Source organism: Cydia amplana, chromosome 13 (genome assembly GCF_948474715.1).
Source record: "Cydia amplana chromosome 13, ilCydAmpl1.1, whole genome shotgun sequence".
Lineage (NCBI taxonomy): Eukaryota > Metazoa > Arthropoda > Insecta > Lepidoptera > Tortricidae > Cydia > Cydia amplana.
In genome coordinates, this window is record NC_086081.1 from 174615 (window position 1) to 193721 (window position 19107).

At 38.4% G+C, this 19107-nt stretch overlaps 1 protein-coding gene and 1 non-coding gene across 2 annotated transcripts in view; one reads left to right on the forward strand and one right to left on the reverse strand.

Moving 5' to 3' along the window:
• Nucleotides 1–19107, forward strand: part of LOC134653375 (dopamine D2-like receptor) — a 266783-nt gene that overhangs the window by 23759 nt on the left and 223917 nt on the right. The gene's annotated exons all lie outside the window — the stretch shown is intronic.
• On the reverse strand, nt 263–334 carry Trnap-agg (transfer RNA proline (anticodon AGG)). Its single transcript has one exon. It is a non-coding gene; the product is annotated as a tRNA-Pro (tRNA).

The window sequence follows — 19107 nt, forward strand, 5'->3', positions numbered from 1 at the left end:
AATGATAAAACTAAAAAAAATATATGATGTACATTATCATGTAAACTTCCACCGAAAATTGGTTTGAACGAGATCTAGTAAGTAGTTTTTTTTTATACGTCATAAATCGCCTAAATACGGAACCCTTCATGGGCGAGTCCGACTCGCACTTGGGCGCTTTTTAATAGATAGAGTGATTCATTCGTTAACCCGTGCAAAGCCGGGGTGTGTCGCTAGTCTTTAATAAAACAACAACAACTTAATAAAACAAAAATGTATTTTTGGGCTCGTCCGGGATTTGAACCCGGGACCTCTCGCACCCTAAGCGAAAATCATACCCCTAGACCAACGAGCCGGCTGAGTTAGTGCTCGAATTAAACGAACACTTTGCATCGTATTCACTATCGCCATCTTTCGTCATAAGTGAAAGGTGACATACATATTTAAGCAAAGACTTCCGAGATATGCGATATTAAACCCTATCGTGCTGAATATAAGAGGCTCCTTAAACTGTGTACGGATCATTATCAATAGAAACGTATCTTTATTTTTTATCAATGCCGCTATTATAAAAGAACCATAAAATTATTTATGTACTTAATCAAGGGCTATATATTGATTATAGTGGAATCAAAGTGTATTATTGTGCCTTTGGATTATAAATATTGTGGGCGTTATAGGCACCCTTATTGGCGATAAAAAATAATCAGTTTTCACAGAAGAAATATACTAAATACTTATACAGACATCGACATACTGCCGTATTCGAACTTCAAGATATTCACAAGAGATGACACATACTAGATCCATTCTGGATACGTTATAGTTTAGATTTCAACTAGTTCTCTTTTGCAGCGCAATTCGAGCAACCAATGTCACTTTTTCGTTAGATAGAGTTAGATATCTATTAGATGTGAATTGGATTACTAAGCCATATCTTGTGGAAATCGTTAGAATCGCGCAAATATAAAATTTGACAGGTTAGACATAAACATAATTATCGTTATCGTATCTTGGCGATGTCTAAATCGGGCCCATAATTATTGACGGAGTCTGTCTGTATTCGGAGGCTCGAGTTTTTTTGAGTATATTGAAACATTAAGAAAGTAAGGTAAGGGACAAACTCGCTGCTCCAGTGTTACCATAAGCAATAACGGTTCATTGGAGGAAACGGGTCCGGGAGTCGAACCCGCGCCGCGCCCCACGGCACATTGACCTAGTTCCGTGTTTTCGTGCAGGCGACATCAACAAGGCCGTTTGGGATACTTCCATTCATGATTACTTACTTACTACATATTAACTCACATTTAAAGACGGGTCTATTGTGAATATGTGAAAAAAAAATGTTATATGTGTTTAAATTTGAGTTAATATGTGTTCAAAACGCGAAAGTTATAAATATTATACTTACTAGTCGTAATGTGTGCAAGTCTAATGGAATAACTAGGTATAGGGTTGACATATAAAAAAAAATAATATCTTGACAAAAGTACGTTACCCTAAATATCTGGACAGTCGTTTCACCCAAAATAAATCCCTTATTACAAAGCCATTCCAGCTTCACAATTTACCAACATATGCTGTAGCTACAGAATAATCTTCCTTTTGCTCTGCCCCGTCCAAACTTCTAGCTAACTTCTAGAGGTTAGTTGACGTTACTATTAAAGTCCCTAATAACACTCCCTAATAACGCCAAGTCACCCCGCAAACCTGACAAGTCAGGGTGAATCCTGACGTCAACCCTGACTAGATTCAGCTAGTTGAAAAGTTGGGTATTCTGCACTCTTTAATGAAGTAACTATTTAAATCAATACAATTTTGAGATGAGTTCTTCATGCAATAGACTATCCTATGTGACCTTTACCACATTACAACCACAAAAAGCGTTGCATCTTGTTGTTTAAAAACTAGGTACTGCTAGGAAGCCGACTTTTAGTCTGATGACGGTTCACGCTTCACTCTAAAAAAAATTTGGTTGGCCCTATCAATATCTTGATAGTCGTAATCAAGCATCTTGATTCCATACGAGCCTAACAAGAACTTAGACACATCAAATAAGGTAATTCTGATTGCTATTACTATATCTATGTAACTGAACCAATTAAGATCTTGTTCAATATTTACACGAAAAATAATTATGCTAACTAATTGATCCTAGCAAGATCAACTAAGGGCTTAATAATTATTATCATGATAAGTTACCGTACCAACTAATACAAACAAGTCAGTTTAACTAAGATGTAGGTCAATATTAACATGAAGAATTACTGTATTAACTATTTGACCCAAATAAGTTCAACTAAGAACATGATTACATCGACTAATGCACCTTATTAGCCTGAACTAAGATATTGTTAAATTTGAATCTGAATTGTTTAATCATTTCAACTAAGATGTAAATCAATGTTAACATGAAGAATTACTGTATCAACTATTTGACCCTAATAAGTTCAACTAAGAACATGATTGCATCGACTTATGCATCTTATTAGCCTGAACTAAGAAATTGTTAAATTTGAATCTCAATTGTTTAATCAGTTCAACTATGAAGCTTGTCTAGTACAATATACCAATCTTCTTCAATTGTACTATGACTCTTTGTCTCATTTACTAAGACATTTCTTTCAGATCTCTAATTTTTATGCGCACCGTGCTAAATAATGCTGATCCTCGTACTCATATTATACTCAAGGCCTTAAATGCTAAGATGTACATTTATTTCAGATCTTTTTGGCGATCGACCTAGACCGGTTTAGCTTTACAAACACGGGAGGAGGCGTGCTCGTGAAACCGGTCTAGGCCGATCCTCAAAAAGATCTGAAATAAATGTATATCTTAGTATTTAAGACCTTGAGTATAATATGAGTACGAGGATCAGCATTATTCAGCACGGTGCGCATAAAAAGTAGAGATCTGAAAGAAATGTCTTAGTAAATGAGACAAAAAGTCATAGTACAAATGAAGAAGAATGGTATATTGTACTAGACAAGCTTCATAGTTGAACTGATTAAACAATTGAGATTCAAATTTAACAAAGTAAAGTTTTATGAAAAGGGGGTAAATGAATAAAACAAAAAATATATATATAATAAGATGTTATTTATTCATCTAAACATTTAGACAACTAAACGTTTTACATTTAAAAATCGAACTTTCTTTTACATACTTTACATATATATTATAATTAACATTTAACACTCTTAGAGAAGTAAAGGGAAACAGTTCCTCCGAAGTCGAGTCCCCAGTTCGGACAGCCGCTGGCGGGGTTTCGGAAGCATGGTCCCGATCGTTTCCCGTGCCTCGCCTTAAAGCCTTGAGGCGGCCAACAGAGGGGTTTTACTGGGTGGACCTGGGGTCTCATTAGCCCACAACAGGGATTCCCACATAACCATCCCGGCCCGTCCCCGCGCCGGGTGGTATGCGTAACGCATTTGAACTGCTATCAGTTAAGGGGTTAGGTTAGATTAGCACTTCCTCCATGTTGCACATACACTATTATACATTAGGTACACAAAGCAAAGGTAACACGTTTACTGTTCCAGGCTTGCCGTGAAATAAATGCACAAGTTTATTTCGTTGACGCGTACTTGAATGACTAAGTAGTTGAATGCTGAACGTTGAGGCTGAGACTAGCTAGTCCCCGCTCGCATCGCACGGTCTCAGACGCCGCAGGGGCGCGGGCGGGGAGGAACGCGGGTGCACCGGCGCCCCCCTACTTATCTTGATTGAACGGATTACCTGATTATTTAATTTAATTATGAATAAAATCGATTTAACAAATAATTCTTAATAGAATGGAATATTAGTTTCGTAATTAATACAATAACTTGATCATAATGGGATTGAATGTTTTATTTTCGTTGTTCTAAATATTATATATTTAGTTGATTAAAATACCAAGTCTTATGTAAATCAACAAAGACAAAATAATCACATAAACTATTAAAATGTTCATAACTATTAACATATTTATCTGTTTTAATTAATTTGTTAAGGATTGAATCAACCTACGTTACATAATTATGCCAACAAGTTAATGATAGATGCAAAGTATACAATTTTTAGGATTAATAACATACCTACTTTATTAGTTCAATCACAGATACACTTATTGTTTTAAGTAATCAGCTTTCTTTGATTTATATAAGATCGTTATTGTTATAATTAACTTAACGTCAACTAAGAGAAAACTGCTCTTAGTTGGTCTTCGTTTTTTAGAGTGTTGACTTACAATTAGTGTCCGACCAGGGGTTTCGGTTTCGGTAGGTTTCAGTATACAAATCAAGTTTCGGCCGAACGTTCGGTTTCGGCAAAAAACTGCTGAACCTTTTGGCCGTGCCGAAACAATTGTATTTACTATAAAAAATACAGCACAATACGAAAGAATAAAACAGCTAATAAAAACGGGGAACAATTAAACGAGAATCTAATAACCAAGTGTAACACTTGACCTTAATTGAAAGACTTTGTAAAAATGAGTAAGTAATCAAAACGACAAATTATTTCCGCGGAAACAAAAGGAAATTGTGTCTGGGGCAATTAGTCGACTTCTGGCCTTATATTACAGTAATAATTCGTAAAAAAATGTGCTGTTCTTGTTGGCTTTGGTGCTCATGAATGTTACGATAAACAAGGGGCGCGGTATCAGAAAGATACACAGACCATGGAATGACCTAGATGTTGCAATATTTTTTACAATAGCCCAGAAAAGATACGGTTTCGCAAAACATTAAATTTTAATAGCCTGGTAGATGTGACGTTTAAATTAATCGAAACATTCATATTATAAAATTCAATTGTAAGAGTATTAAAATAATTCCACAAAAAAATACAAAGTCATATATTTATAACTAAGTTGACATGCGCCTTATTTTATTACATCACATTTATTTATTTACATTATTATTCTCTTATTTATTAAAACATGTCAAACGTATATCTAAACCAAGGCTAAACTAAATAACACATGTCAAGCAACATCATTCATAAATTCTTCAAGTAGATGTATTCTGTGAACCGCATTAAGATTTTCACACAAAAATAGAAAAAAAACAATAAATTTTTGGGGTTCCCCATACTTAGAACTGAAACTCAAAATTTTTTTTTTCATCAAACCCATACGTGTGGGGTATCTATGGATAGGTCTTCAAAAATGATATTGAGGTTTCTAATATAATTTTTTTCTAAACTGAATAGTTTGCGCGAGAGACACTTCCAAAGTGGTAAAATGTGTGTCCCCCCCCCCCCTGTAACTTCTAAAATAACAGAATGATAAAACTAAAAAAAATATATGATGTACATTACCATGTAAACTTCCACCGAAAATTGGTTTGAACGAGATCTAGTAAGTAGTTTTTTTTTGAATACGTCATAAATCGCCTAAATACGGAACCCTTCATGGGCGAGTCCGACTCGCACTTGGCCGCTTTTTATCTCTTATTTAACTTTAACAGCCTGTAGCTCCTAAAGTACCTATTGATCGCAGAGTAAAAATAAACATAACTAAATTTGTAGGAAATTTTATGCTAAAAACTTTTGTCCGAAGTAATTATAATGCTATTCGTACAGATATTCGAGATATGAGCAAAAATATGAAAAAAGCGGCCAAGTGCGAGTCGGACTCGCCCATGAAGGGTTCCGTATTTAGGGGATTTATGACGTATTAAAAAAAAACTACTTACTATATATATAAACAAGAATTGCTCGTTTAAAGGTATTATAGATAATTTGTCAGAGTCGCCGGTCAAAGGAACTGAGGTGGAAATAAGTAATTCATTACAAAAATCCTCTTTTGTTATTTCTACTATTATTTTATGGGGTCACTTCCCCATCGCTATTTCATGTTATCAGTGCAAATACCACGAACAATTATTAGAAGGCATAAAAGTAACGCAAAGCTTCACCCCGGAATTTCTTAACAAGAGTTAAACTCGAAAACTACGAAAAATCGGCTAACATACATGGGGTATATTCAGATAACCAACGACGAGGATTCTAAAAAAAATTTTTGGATGTCAAGGTTTGGACCACCGTGTATTACAGGGTGGCTAAAAAATAATTGCATTTCCGTTACCAGGGAGGTCTTGCGATTATACTGAGCAATTTTTACTATGAGACCAACCCCTAAGTCGCGAAAAAAAATTTGACTGTTTCCTACATTTTGGCTGGTCAATTTTCTATGGGAGGTCTTTTGCCCATTTTGGCGCCCCCCCCTTGGACGGCGCCCGGGGCACGTACCCCCCCCAGCCTCCCTCTAGTTACGCCACTGGGTGTATGCTGCATGGCATAAAAATGTAAAACGTCACGCGAAAACAAAATGTGCTGCTTCTAGTTGAATATATTTATATAACATCTGTGTGACAAGATAGGATACGAGAAAATAACGCATTAGCAAATAAGCCCCGACCCACTCCCGGGACCTGCTTAAAGATATTCGTGGGAGTCCCTGCCGCGGGGAGCCAGCCAGGACGGCGACCAGAGTGCGTGGCCAACGTGCAATCGTGCAACTAATATAGAAGAGTGATAGAGAGAGATGACTACGATACCCTACGGAGAGTTAACGATTGGCATTGGCTACGCGGCCAGGCAGGTTGGCTAGCCTGTGCGCTCTGACCTATAACTTATTGAAGAGGGCACGTGTAGATTAACTTCTTGTGTGTATGATAATAAGGGTCCTGTCCTGACCGAATTTTTAGTAATCTTTTTGCATTTTTTTCCCAGAACGATTTTTCTGTTCTATTATACAGCACAACCAAGGTTTAAGGGGATTGTCGTGCACGCACAACTTAAACTACTTTCACTTCATTTCGCATACACCACTCAGCGTGAGCGATCTTCAAGGTCGTATGAAAATAAGATGAAAATCGTAAGAAGTGTTGAATGTTGAATCTGAACCGCGGGCTCCAGAAAGCTTGTTTATTAGGGCATCCGACACGTAGGTCTTGTGGTTCCTTGATTTGGCAATTACATAAGTACTGAATTGTTGAATAGCTATACAGCTTTAAGTACCCACTTTAGGTACTTAAACATTCTTTCGTAGTAAGTACAACCTAGAACAGTAAACTTAGGTCACGAAATAGTAAGTAGAAGTTTCTAATGGCCAAAACTTTGCTTGTACAGTGCCCGTTGCCAAATGGTTAGGTTAGCTAGTTCTAGTTTTTCATGTTGACTTCCGAAATTGATTAGATACATAATATTATTATAGTTCAGGACCAACTTTTGGACATTGTATTTTTGATGTCGACATTCTGTCGTGTGAACTCAGCCCCTGTTATACAGTTGTTTATTTATATCTAGGTATTTAGTGCACAAACACTCAAGATATTTGTAAATTAAAATTAACATCATGATTCATGGCTCATGAGCTATGATATACTGTACGTAAATTGACGTTTCGTATTTGAAATGTAACGTACATACCATATCTCACCAGTAGACACATAAAAGGCCCTTATAAGCAGAGCTCGGCGGGGGTGAGCTATTTACCTTATAATTTGACAAGTCTTACGTCATATTATAAGGAAAATAGCTCATCCCCGCCGAGCTCTGCTTATAACTTTTATTACCTTTTAAGTTTCACTGAAAATGAGCAAAAACTCACTAACTCACTTAGCGGAGAGTTGTAGTTTTTCATGTCGACTACCGATTGAACGATTACTGAATGAAGTTGAGGGACAGTTGAAGAGTTTTGCGTCTGAAGGGACACCCCCCTCCCCGCCCCGCACACCCCGCGGGCGCCCCCGCGGCGCCGTCGGCGACAGTGATGTGTCGCGGGAATCATCCCCATAAGTAAATTAACTTCTGAGAAAAATAATGAATGAATGAAAATGAAATGTCTAACAATTTCTCTTAATAAACATTAAATTTATACTTGACGTCGTATTGCGCCATAAGAATGCTGACACTCCGGCGTTTGGGAAAACACGACAGTAACATAGAATCAAGCTCCGAATTGTGTAGATTTAGACAATTTTGGGGGAATGGAAAGAAATTAGGGATTATTTTCAGAAACATTACCAACATAAATATGGAATTGATTTACCGACGTTAATTATTATTATGGTAAAACCATAGTCATCTGGGGGCACCAGTGCCCCCGCCAAATCGAGCAAAACAAAGAGGCACGGCCGTACCATCCTTTTCTCGAAGCGATTCAGGCCATTTTCGACGTCCTGTAATTTTGTGCTGGCTAAAGCTAGAACCCTGAATTTTAAGTGACATATAGGGCTTACAATGCTTAATATATATTCTTAAAAACATTAAATTTGAACTTGTAGTTTAAAAAATATTGTACGTCAAAGTTCCTTAGTTTCGACACCGACACACTCACTCGCTCGCTCGCTCACTCACGATCATCACAATTCTCAGGTACTTCTAGCAAACATAAGTAGTTTTCAACTTATCAAGCCATAGAAAATCTAAAAATATTGCAATATAAGTCACGTTTAAAGATTTAAGAACTGCATAAGTAAGTTTGTAGTCCCATATATATGCCATTACAAAGTTAGTTACTGTTGCAGTTCCAGTTACAAAAGTGGGTGTAAAGATAGCTGTGATGTACGATGTGAGTATGAAGATGTGTATAGTTATTATATGTGTATGGTATGGCTATGAGTATGGTAAGAATATGAATATGGCATAGGTATACGTGCGGGTATGGTGTGGGAGTTGTGGGATGGGTACTTGGGTATGAGTATTGGATAAGAGGGTACAAGTATAGTTTGGTATGGCCATGAGTATTGTATAGGTATGAGTACGAGTATAATGTGGGATGGGTATGAGTTTTGAGAAAAGTGTTAGCTGACGTACAAGAAGTAGTACCCGAAAAGAAGGACTACCAACAAAAAGAGATGAGATCCCATCAAAAACATTACATGTAAAAAGATGCAAGTCTCGCAACGCAATTCGTCTACTACAAAAAAGTTTTGAGATGTGATGTGAAACCAAGTCGGTTATTTTAGTCAGTGCCAGGGGGTGTTAAAACCGTATCATTAACTGAGTTAATAAACTGGCACGGCGAATTTGTAATTATAGCTGATCAACCAAATCTTGTCAGTAAAAAAAGGCGCGAAATTCAAATTTTCTATGGGACGATATCACTTCGCGCCTACATTTTTCAAATTTTCCGCCTTTTTCTACTGTCAAGATCTGGTTGACCAAGTATATGACATTTATATTAATAAAAAAGTGGCATGCCTTGTTTAGCTGTCGCAACAATAGCAACATTCATTCAATTGTCACTTCGTCGTTGCCCGAAAGAAAAGAAAGGGACACTGAGAATCCTGACAAAGCTCCTGTCCCGCGTGATGTCAACTTTGTGTAGTAGGATCCTGATGGTGACAGTGTCATAAGCCGCTAATAGATCAACAAACGCGACACCAGTGACCATGCCGAGTTCAAACCCATCCTCGATGTGCTGCGTCAGCATCCGTGTCTGGCTTGTGCATGACTTTCCAGCTCGAAATCCCGCTTGCTCTGGTATAAGCTGAGGCTCCACAACGTGTGTCAGTCGATTTAGCAGCAGGCGCTCAAACAGCTTGTATGTATACTATGGCACAGCAAAGAGATAGGGCGGTAACTTTTGGCGTTATCTGGGGGTTTTCCTGGCTTCAGCAGCGCGACTCTGTACTGTAACACTGTACCTAATATCCGTACCTGAGAGGCATAACACTGTAAGTCCATTTTTTGTGATTTTCGGTTTTTTACAGTATCGTACATAATTTCTGATGCTCCATCGATCCATAAAGTATTAAGTAGTTAAGTAAGTAGCGTAGCGTAAGTTATTAAGTAGTTAATAATTTCCTAAAACAGGGTATTATATGTTACCGGGAATGTTCCCAGTGACAGTCCAGCACTAGGTAACGTAACTAATAATTTATTTATTTAAACCTTTGGGAAACAAACAGGCAAAAACAACACATATAGTAAATCAGACTATAACACATTCACAAGCCACACAGTTTCCACTAATGAATAATAACAGTTATGTTGCTCAGAAGCTAACATTAATACAATTTAAACTTAAACTCATTTTAACATTAATAGAATTTACAACATACAAAACTCAAATACCTAACTTGAATTGTTGAAAAAACACATAACAACAACATGTATTGGCAAGTATGATGTAATATAATTACTAATGGATATTATTTTTATTATTAACTGTACTTTTTATTGCAGAAACGAACTGTTGTAATGATAAATGAAATCTATATCAGCAAATTAAAAGAAAAATAAAAGAAGAATGCGGCAAACGGCGCAAGTTTGTTTTTGCCAACTTTCTCTTTGGCCCAGTTGCGAAGGTCGCAGGTTCGAGTCCTGGCGCACGCACGCCGTGGCTCGTATTATCGACTTTCACTCAACTCCGGAAGTCGCAGCTTTTTCAAACTTTGTGAATAGGTACATACTTAGTAGGGTTTAGAAATTGTTTCAAGGGGTAAATTATGATATTATAATTTCATTTGTTGCCAAATTGTGTATAGGCAAAACCATGAGAATGGGCGATGAATGATGATTAGGTATTTCTGTAGATAGTTATGCAAGCAAGACGTGTTTCTACTGATATTATAATTGCGAAAGTAACTTTGTCTGTCTATCTGTTACCTCTTCACGCTTACATTGCTGCATCGTTTGGTAGGTATACAGTTTGGTACGGATTCTACTTTTTTAACGAATTTACAAAAGCGAAGGTGTTTTAAAGGATGACTCACGTTCGATCGGGCCGACCGGGCCGCGTCCGGGCCGCGTCCGGGCCGGAGCTTCCGGCGCTTACTGTCCTATTGCAGATGATAGGTGATCACGTGATGCCTTACATAGACAACGAAGCGCCGTATAATTATAAGCTCCGGCCCGGACACGGCCCGGTTTAACGTGAGTCATCCTTTGAAAAACCGTAATTTTGTGTTATAATACCTATACTACCTCATCATCTTCCTCGCGTTGTCCCGGCATTTTGCCACGGCTCATGGGAGCCTGGGGTCCGCTTGGCAAGTAATCCCAGTAATTGGCGTGCATGGGCACTAGTTTTTACGAAAGTGACTGCCATCTGACCTTCCAACCCAGAGGGTAAACTAGGCCTGTATTGGGATTAGTCCGGTTTCCTCACGATGTTTTCCTTCACCGAAAAGCGACTGGCAAATATCAAATGATATTTCGTACATAAGTTCCGAAAAACTCATTGGTACGAGCCGGGGTTCGAACGTTCGAACTCGCGACCTTCGGATTGGAAGTCGCACGCTCTTACCGCTAGGCCACCAGCGCTTCAAACCTACCTACCACCTACCTACCTATACCTATACTACCTACTTACAGTTTTTAATCGTAAATCATAATCATATTTTATTTATTTGCAAGAACACGGTTAAAATGGTTCTCTTCATTTTTTTTCCTAATTTGTCATTCATCTAGATTACAGGATTAAAAACCGGCCAAGTGCGAGTCGGACTCGCACACGGAGGATTCTGCACCATCAACAAAAAATACAGCAAAACAAGCAAAAAAACGGTCACCCGTCCAAGTACTGACCCCGCCCGACGTTGCTTAACTTCGGTCAAAAATCACGTTTGTTGTATGGGAGCCCCACTTAAATCTTTATTTTATTCTGTTTTTAGTATTTGTTGTTATAGCGGCAACAGAAATACATCATCTGTGAAAATTTCAACTGTCTAGCTATCACGGTTCGTAAGATACAGCCTGGTGACAGACGGACGGACGGACCGACGGACGGACAGCGGAGTCTTAGTAATAGGGTCCCGTTTTTACCCTTTGGGTACGGAACCCTAAAAAAAAATAACCACGTTGAATATTACCCCTATTAGTGAGGCGCATGGTACCACATGTAATGGAGCATCATTCTTCATAATTCATTTATGAGTCGTGCCCCACCCCACGCGCTCATTAGGTAAAGCCTGGACGTACACGTGAATATTGAGCTTTTTACAATTAACACGATACTATCAATATCAGCGCGTCTCGCTCTCGTTCGCATATATGTGTTATTGGAGTGAGAGGAATGCATTGAGATTTATAGAGTTAAACCAAGAAAAGTCTGCAGCCATTTTGATAGCCCACGCAGTGCAAGTGTTATTTACACGTCATAAATTTATAGAAGTTTGACGTTTAAAATGACACTTGCACTGCGTGGGCCATCAAAATCGCTGCAGACTTTTCTCGGTCTGACTCTATCATCATCACGATACATGATGCTGCAGTGACTAGATGTCACTGCAGCTCAATTTCAGGAGTATAATGTACCTTCGGAAACTGTCCAAAATTGCAAAACTCCACAAGGTAAAATTTCGGAACCTTCTTGTTTGGCAATTGAAATTTTCCATTTCCAAAATGAAAGTTTTCTATGTTTACTGTGAAATTTACATACACATTTGTAACAATACAATACATGCAATGTAATACTCGTACTTGCAGATAATAAATTAGAACCACGAGAACCACTAGTGTGGACAGTACAGAGTGATCTTAGTTAATGGAAGAATTAAAGCGTGTCATATCATATATTTTTGGCCGCTGCGTGGAGGCAGATATTGCAGGTGGCTGTACCTCCAGAACTCACGGAGGGATGCCATAATGTCATTAAAGAGAATATTTCGGGTGCCATTAATCTACATTAGGTCGCGGGCGGCTTTTTGTCGCGCACCGCGGGGTCGCGACTCACGAGGGGTCGGGAGACAAGGTTGATCTGCTAATGTCAACCTTTGAAATGTAAAATAGATGTCATGTACCTAATATTCTATTGTTCTCAAGCCAAAGTAAAAAAAAGTTTGCAAGTTTTTTTGCTTCCATAGTTAACTAATAAATAGTTATTTGTTTTACAAGTGGGTAAAGTTGTTGTTTAACCGCTCGTGCTAATATTGATACACGAACAAGCTTAAGATTCTAAAATTGAACCACGAGCGTAGCGAGTGGTTCGAAAAATGGAATCTTGAGCGTTGCGAGGGTTTCAAAGCACGAGGGTTAAACAAAATTTGCCGCCGAATGAAACACAACATTTTTCACCACACCAATCCGAAGAAAATATTAACTGTAAGATATCAAACAAAAACAAAACAAATCAAATCCAAATGAATGTTATTAAATATTTATCATTCAAAATCATCATTTAATATTCAAATCAACCAGCAAACATAAGAAAACAACTCAATATTTACATTTGATTACTTTGCCTCACATGTGAATAAAATGCAACTTTGCTATCCGTTTTAAACAATCAAGAGAGCCTTTACCAGTTGGTGTGGTGAAAAATATTTTCCTTTTATAAAGTTATAAATTTAGCTTATATTACCCGTACCTATTATTAAAATGGATACCCATACATTTTTATGGCTTTGGCCCTTCTAACGTTAGCCTAGTTGGCATATAAACCCTTATATTGAAGTAACTAGCACCAACACTTTCAGTGGAATGTTCTACTTACACAAGTACCTACACGTACAATGCTAAAACAATAACCCTCCCCGATGTCAATAGTCTCCGGTAGCCACGTTTTCAGTCTTAACTCCTTTTAGATGACATAAAAAACACAGTTACCTACTTAGTTTCTTCTAAAACTTCCTTGAAACTGGTTTATGTTATTTATATTTATTTTACTTTACATGCATGCATGGTATCGCTTTGGTAGGGATTAAATAAGGAGGCCAATGATTACAGGACTGTAAGATCTACTGATGTTTTGACCACCATGTAATTATTTTTATTTTCAGACAATATTAATGGTCTGGGGGGACTATAGGTAGTATTCTTTCTTATACATACTTAAGATACAGAGTTTATTTAAGGCTGGAGTGTCTCTGGTGGTGGTGGTGGAGTGGATCTGTAATGTGTACCTATTTAATTTAGTAAAATGTAGGCATGAAGAGGTCCATGTTTAGAGAATTTCCGCAACATAAAAGCAAGATAAAACTTCCTGGTGACACACAAGGGCCTAATAGAGGCCCAGATTTCAGTGTTGCTTACTCACAATTACAAAAATAGCAAGACGAATTTTCCAAAGTTGGTAAAATGTGTGAGGAGCATTTTTGTACGCCAACAATTAATAGTTACTTAAAAAAAAAACAATTGTAATTCATCTAAACCAATAACTATGTGTGTAATATAGCATTTGCACAAGTCAGTCGATTTCTCCAGGTCAACTATATTTACTTAATAGGTTCAATCAACAAAATAAAAACATGCAAATATATAGATCAAGACATTCAAGACATCGTAATCGAGAACAAAATAATACAAAATGCCTCCTCTTTTTTTAAGACTCCAGGTGGTAATTTTGGTCTTGAGATTGCTTCACAAGTTGCCAAGTTTAGCACCCAAGTTGCAACACTGTCGGTTCCCCGCAAACATTCCGCGTAAGTAACGGGTTCGTGAAAGGGCACTTTTCAGCGCCGTTCCGAACGTTATTCGCAATAAGTGGCTGGTCGTTTGTTCAACGATAATGGCCGCCGTTCGCTCCGCAGCCTGCCTCCTTCATCAGCAAAAGATATTCAGAGTTACCGACCAGGGCCTATTTGTACCGAAAAGTTGCTACTTTTGCCTTTGGCAAATTTTGTGATAATCTTAACTACGGAAAGTAAAATTTCGACATGACTGTTGCCTTATGATCTGCTGTCTTGCAAATTTGGTTGTAAATTAGCCGTATGGCGACATCACCCTCGGCCTCTATGCCCATTTAATGAGTCAAATGAGGCTTTCATTTAGCGTAAGCAATCTGATGTTTGCTTAAATATATTATAATAATACATATAGCATTGTTTTCGATTTACCTGCGCGCTAAAACGAGCAAGCATGCACTGCACGAGCTACTAGTACATTTTTGATAAAATTTTGACATAGTTAAAAAAAAGCATTACCTGTAACAAACGATGCGATTTACGGATTATGTTACTCTGCAATACAAGAATTCTAGCCCCCAATCCCCATATTCATAAAACTATACTATTATATTAGGCTCAATTAATGAATTTCCTGTTGTTCGTTATTTTTCGTTGTACATGTTGTTCTTTATACGGATAAATAATAGGTGACTTATGAGTCCCTACTCCCTATTTATCTGTCATCCCTCCCCTCCCCGCTCCTCATTGGTACTTCTTTGTTTATTCAGCACAGAATCATTCGCGAGTTAAACCGCGAAACACCTAATAAACGCTTGCGGATCCGGCTTTAGATGTTAAAATAGGTCACTGTTAACGGCGGGACGTGGAGCAGATAATGCTATGTAAAACCGAGTGATTGTGAGCGAAATATTCGTACGAGAGGGTTATTGTAATTGTGTGCCGAGAACGAGTGAATGAAAAGCTCGGGCGAATCAGTGTAAAGGCAATTTAACTGATCGATCAAGGTATCGCAATCTAACAAAGCGAGTTGTCGCTAAATCTAAATGAGCCTTAAGTGCGCTCAACTGCTGTTGCCAAGTTGCCGCGGCATGATTTGAGTACTTTACCTGTAGTAGAGTAAATTTAAGTTATTTGAAATGTTCAAATCTTTGAATGGCATTGTTGTCTTTTGATAAACCTACCCTTTAATTACCTGTGCAAATTTTACCGTCTTAAGAAAGTCTCAAATTGATTCAAATATACGACCTTCGACTAAACCGTAACTCACAGCTCATGCCGCTGGCTCCGGACAAGCTGGAAGGTGAATAACGGCTTCTAACAGCTACTTCGGGCAGGGGCAGAAAATGGGTACCTATGAAAACGTTTACAGGATGTCCTTTTTCCCTTTCCGAAAGTAACGGTACATCGTACAACGGAGCTAAGCCGAAGTTTTTCTCCAAGAGTTTAAAGAACAAAGTGCAAAAATTGGTCGAGATTAAATCGGTGGGAATTATAATGTTCTAAATACTCTTCGCCAGTGTAACAGAATCAGGCGTCTGAGTACCTGCGCCTTAATTATTTGTAAACGCGAGGTCTTCAACATTCTGTTCTGCTCATGGTTTTGCCCACAGCGCCAAAATGTAAACCGCGGCGTAGGTACCTAAGGATCAGGTTAGACTGGATGGCTTGAGAACTCGAGTCGTCGAGTCAGTTGTAATACGAAGCTGTTACGGTTTGGGACAATCAGCGGCTATTCGGCGGCATTGGAGCGCGGCCACCGCGCCGCCGCGCCGCACCGCCGCCGATCGGCAATTGTTATCGACAACGGACTAAAGCACCGCAAAATTCCACATGTCACGTTGTAAAAATTCCAAGCGTACTAAAAATTCGACATGGGAAGAGTGATGTGAAAAGGCCACATTTAGCCACTGGCATAATTTTGGAGTTTCAACTTAAACGAAACCAGTTTCATCATAGGTACATATAAAGTTAAATAGAGTCATCTTTTAAACATGCCGTTCGAATTGAAGCTAATATCACACAAACGCCTAGTTTATTGTTAAACATAATGCCTTTTGTTTCAATCTTTCTATAAAGGCTGAACATCACACATGTACTTACCTTGTACCGTGATAACTGAAATCATAAAAGCGAACTGAATCGGTAAATGTGGTGCTGTAAATACTCCATAGCGAGACAAGGAGGCCAATTCGAACGTACACTAACTTCAGAATACGACCCGTGGGGATAACATAGAACGATATCAGAATTTTGTCATTTAAGTAGCTGTCGTGCGTCTCGCTCGCGCCAATATATGCACGGATAAGAACAAGCGAAATGCACGACAACTAAATGACAGCATTTCAAATATAATTCTGATGTCAGTATTGTAGGTTCGAATTGGCCTGAAGGAGCCAAGCGGATCAAGGAGGGGAAAGTGTCCGATCCCGCGCCAGGAGGCATCTATCACTGAAAGTTGTCGCCCCGGGCCCGGGCCGCGGTACAAGGGGATCTCCAAGAAGCTTATATAATACTGGAGGTGGTGCGCACAAATATTTGAGGCAAGCAAATGAATTGAATCACGTCTCTTGCTGTGGTGTGGTGTTTGCTGGTCGTGAGACTTCTGAGTCATGCTAACCTCCCGAGTCACAGAGGCCCTTATAAAAGCTTTACCTATTCCAAAATGTAATTTTAACTTTGATTAAGTAAATAAGTCAAGGTTCCAAATTCAAAACGAAACTAACGATTCTGGGACTAAGGTAAGGAGGCTAACATTAAGCTAAGCGGCGAGCGACGCCGATAGTACTCGTACTCCTGCACTGGTTCTTGAAAATGGAGAAAATATTTGAGTTAAACCGTAAAGTTATTAGCTTAATGTTAGGTCTACCAATTATGGTTAGTGCACCTTATTTTCGTATTTGCACTAATATTCGTGTTGCACATCTTCCTTAAGAGGAAATGGGACGGCCGAACATACAAACAAAGTAAACGTAGTCCCTATTTTCCTCTCTGGATATCCGCAAAACAACAGAAAAGTGTATTGTGGGCATGGTGGTTAGTAGCCATTAAGGAAATCAATCTAGTTTTAAAATCGTTCGTTAATCGTTTATCGACAGTTTTCATCAATACGTACAAGATAAATGCAGATGTGCGGAAAGTTTCCAATAAGTTGCAAATGTTGTCGGAAATTTCAGTAACATTTTACAGGAAACAAATGACAGGTGGCCATGCAAAAATATGAGAAGTAGCCGAAATTTTTCCATGTTCAAATTTCGCAATTTTGGAAAGTTATCGACGGCACTCTAGAGTATCCGGACCATGGTACTAACAAAAATAAGACGCGTGATAAATAACGTGTTATGGATTGAATTCGCATAACATAAAACAAATCACGACATAAAAACATTAACCGCCGTACATCATTAAACAGTCCCGTAGATCAAGTTCAACGGCGCGGAGCTAACTCTTCCCTTATACATATAAAATAAATTATTAGCGGCTGCGCCATAAATTGTCGCGGGAGATTATCTTTATGCGGGAAGAATGTGGGCGATGGGAAGTATGTGGGCAATAGAAATGTGGTCACGTGCACGGCTGAAATTTACGAGCGCAGGATGATTGCAGGCCGACTTGCCAACGGAGACTTCGAAATACGGGAGTTTCATAAGAAATTTACTAAGGTCTCGTTTATGATTCAGTAAAATCACTGTCTTGGACCACGATTTATTTTTAAGCTAAATTCAAACATTATGATAAGACAGAAGCTATAAGGTTCGGGTATGAGAACTTGAGAAATTATCTTGATTATGAATGAATCTCGAAGTACATATACATAAGAGATATCTGATATATTTTATAATTACGTACTGATAAGTTTCTACTAGCTTTGTATTTTTTTTAAATAAGTCCTTACACATCATAACTAGTCATTTTAAAAGTAAAATACTCTTCGCAGTTGACGTTACTGGCGGAAATATGTGGAACCAAATATACAGGAACATTTTATTGCGACAAGTGCGAACTGTCACTCACTCTGTGAGCGGTGGTTGCTGAGCCGATAGCTTGAACACGGCTGGAGTAGACGAGCAGTTTACTAACACAGCCTTTCACTTAACACTGACTGTTGAATTTATAAGTTAAGGATGGAGATGGATCACATAACGAAAGTTACTACATTTTATTAAATTGTACAACGGGACTTAATCGCGCGGTTAGAAGATGCTGATGTCAACTTAAGCCAGTCTTCTCCGAGACCACGGGGACAACGCCGTCCTCGAAACGTCGGAGGTAAATCTTAAAACTTATATACGCGATTAAGTCCCGTTGTACAATTTAATAATGTGTAAAAATCGTGAAAGTTTAAATCAGTGTTAGTTACTACATTCCTTTACATGAATGAGGGGAGTAGTAGAGGGCTTAGAAAAAAGTAGTTTCGCATAGTAAAACGGACCACCGAACTTAACGCAACGACATGATCGCTTTGTCAAAATTGTGCCATTGAGGAAGAAATTTGATAAGCTTTTTGCTGAAGCCCGCGCTTCGGCCTTCGCACGGATATCGCGTTTATAACAAGACATTGTTTCATGCAGGTCACATTGTATCTCATTCTGACTTTGACTGTCATCTGTAATAATAACTATATTTTTTATAATGAAGCTATTAAATCCTATTTATAGAGCGTCTGAAATTTTAAAAGAGAAACCAGTTTGAACTGTGACGTAATGGAGAACGCACGTGACGGTCACGAGTGTTGCTGCCGCACGCTGCCGGCGTCTGGGGAAATAACACGAGCAGATTGTTGCGA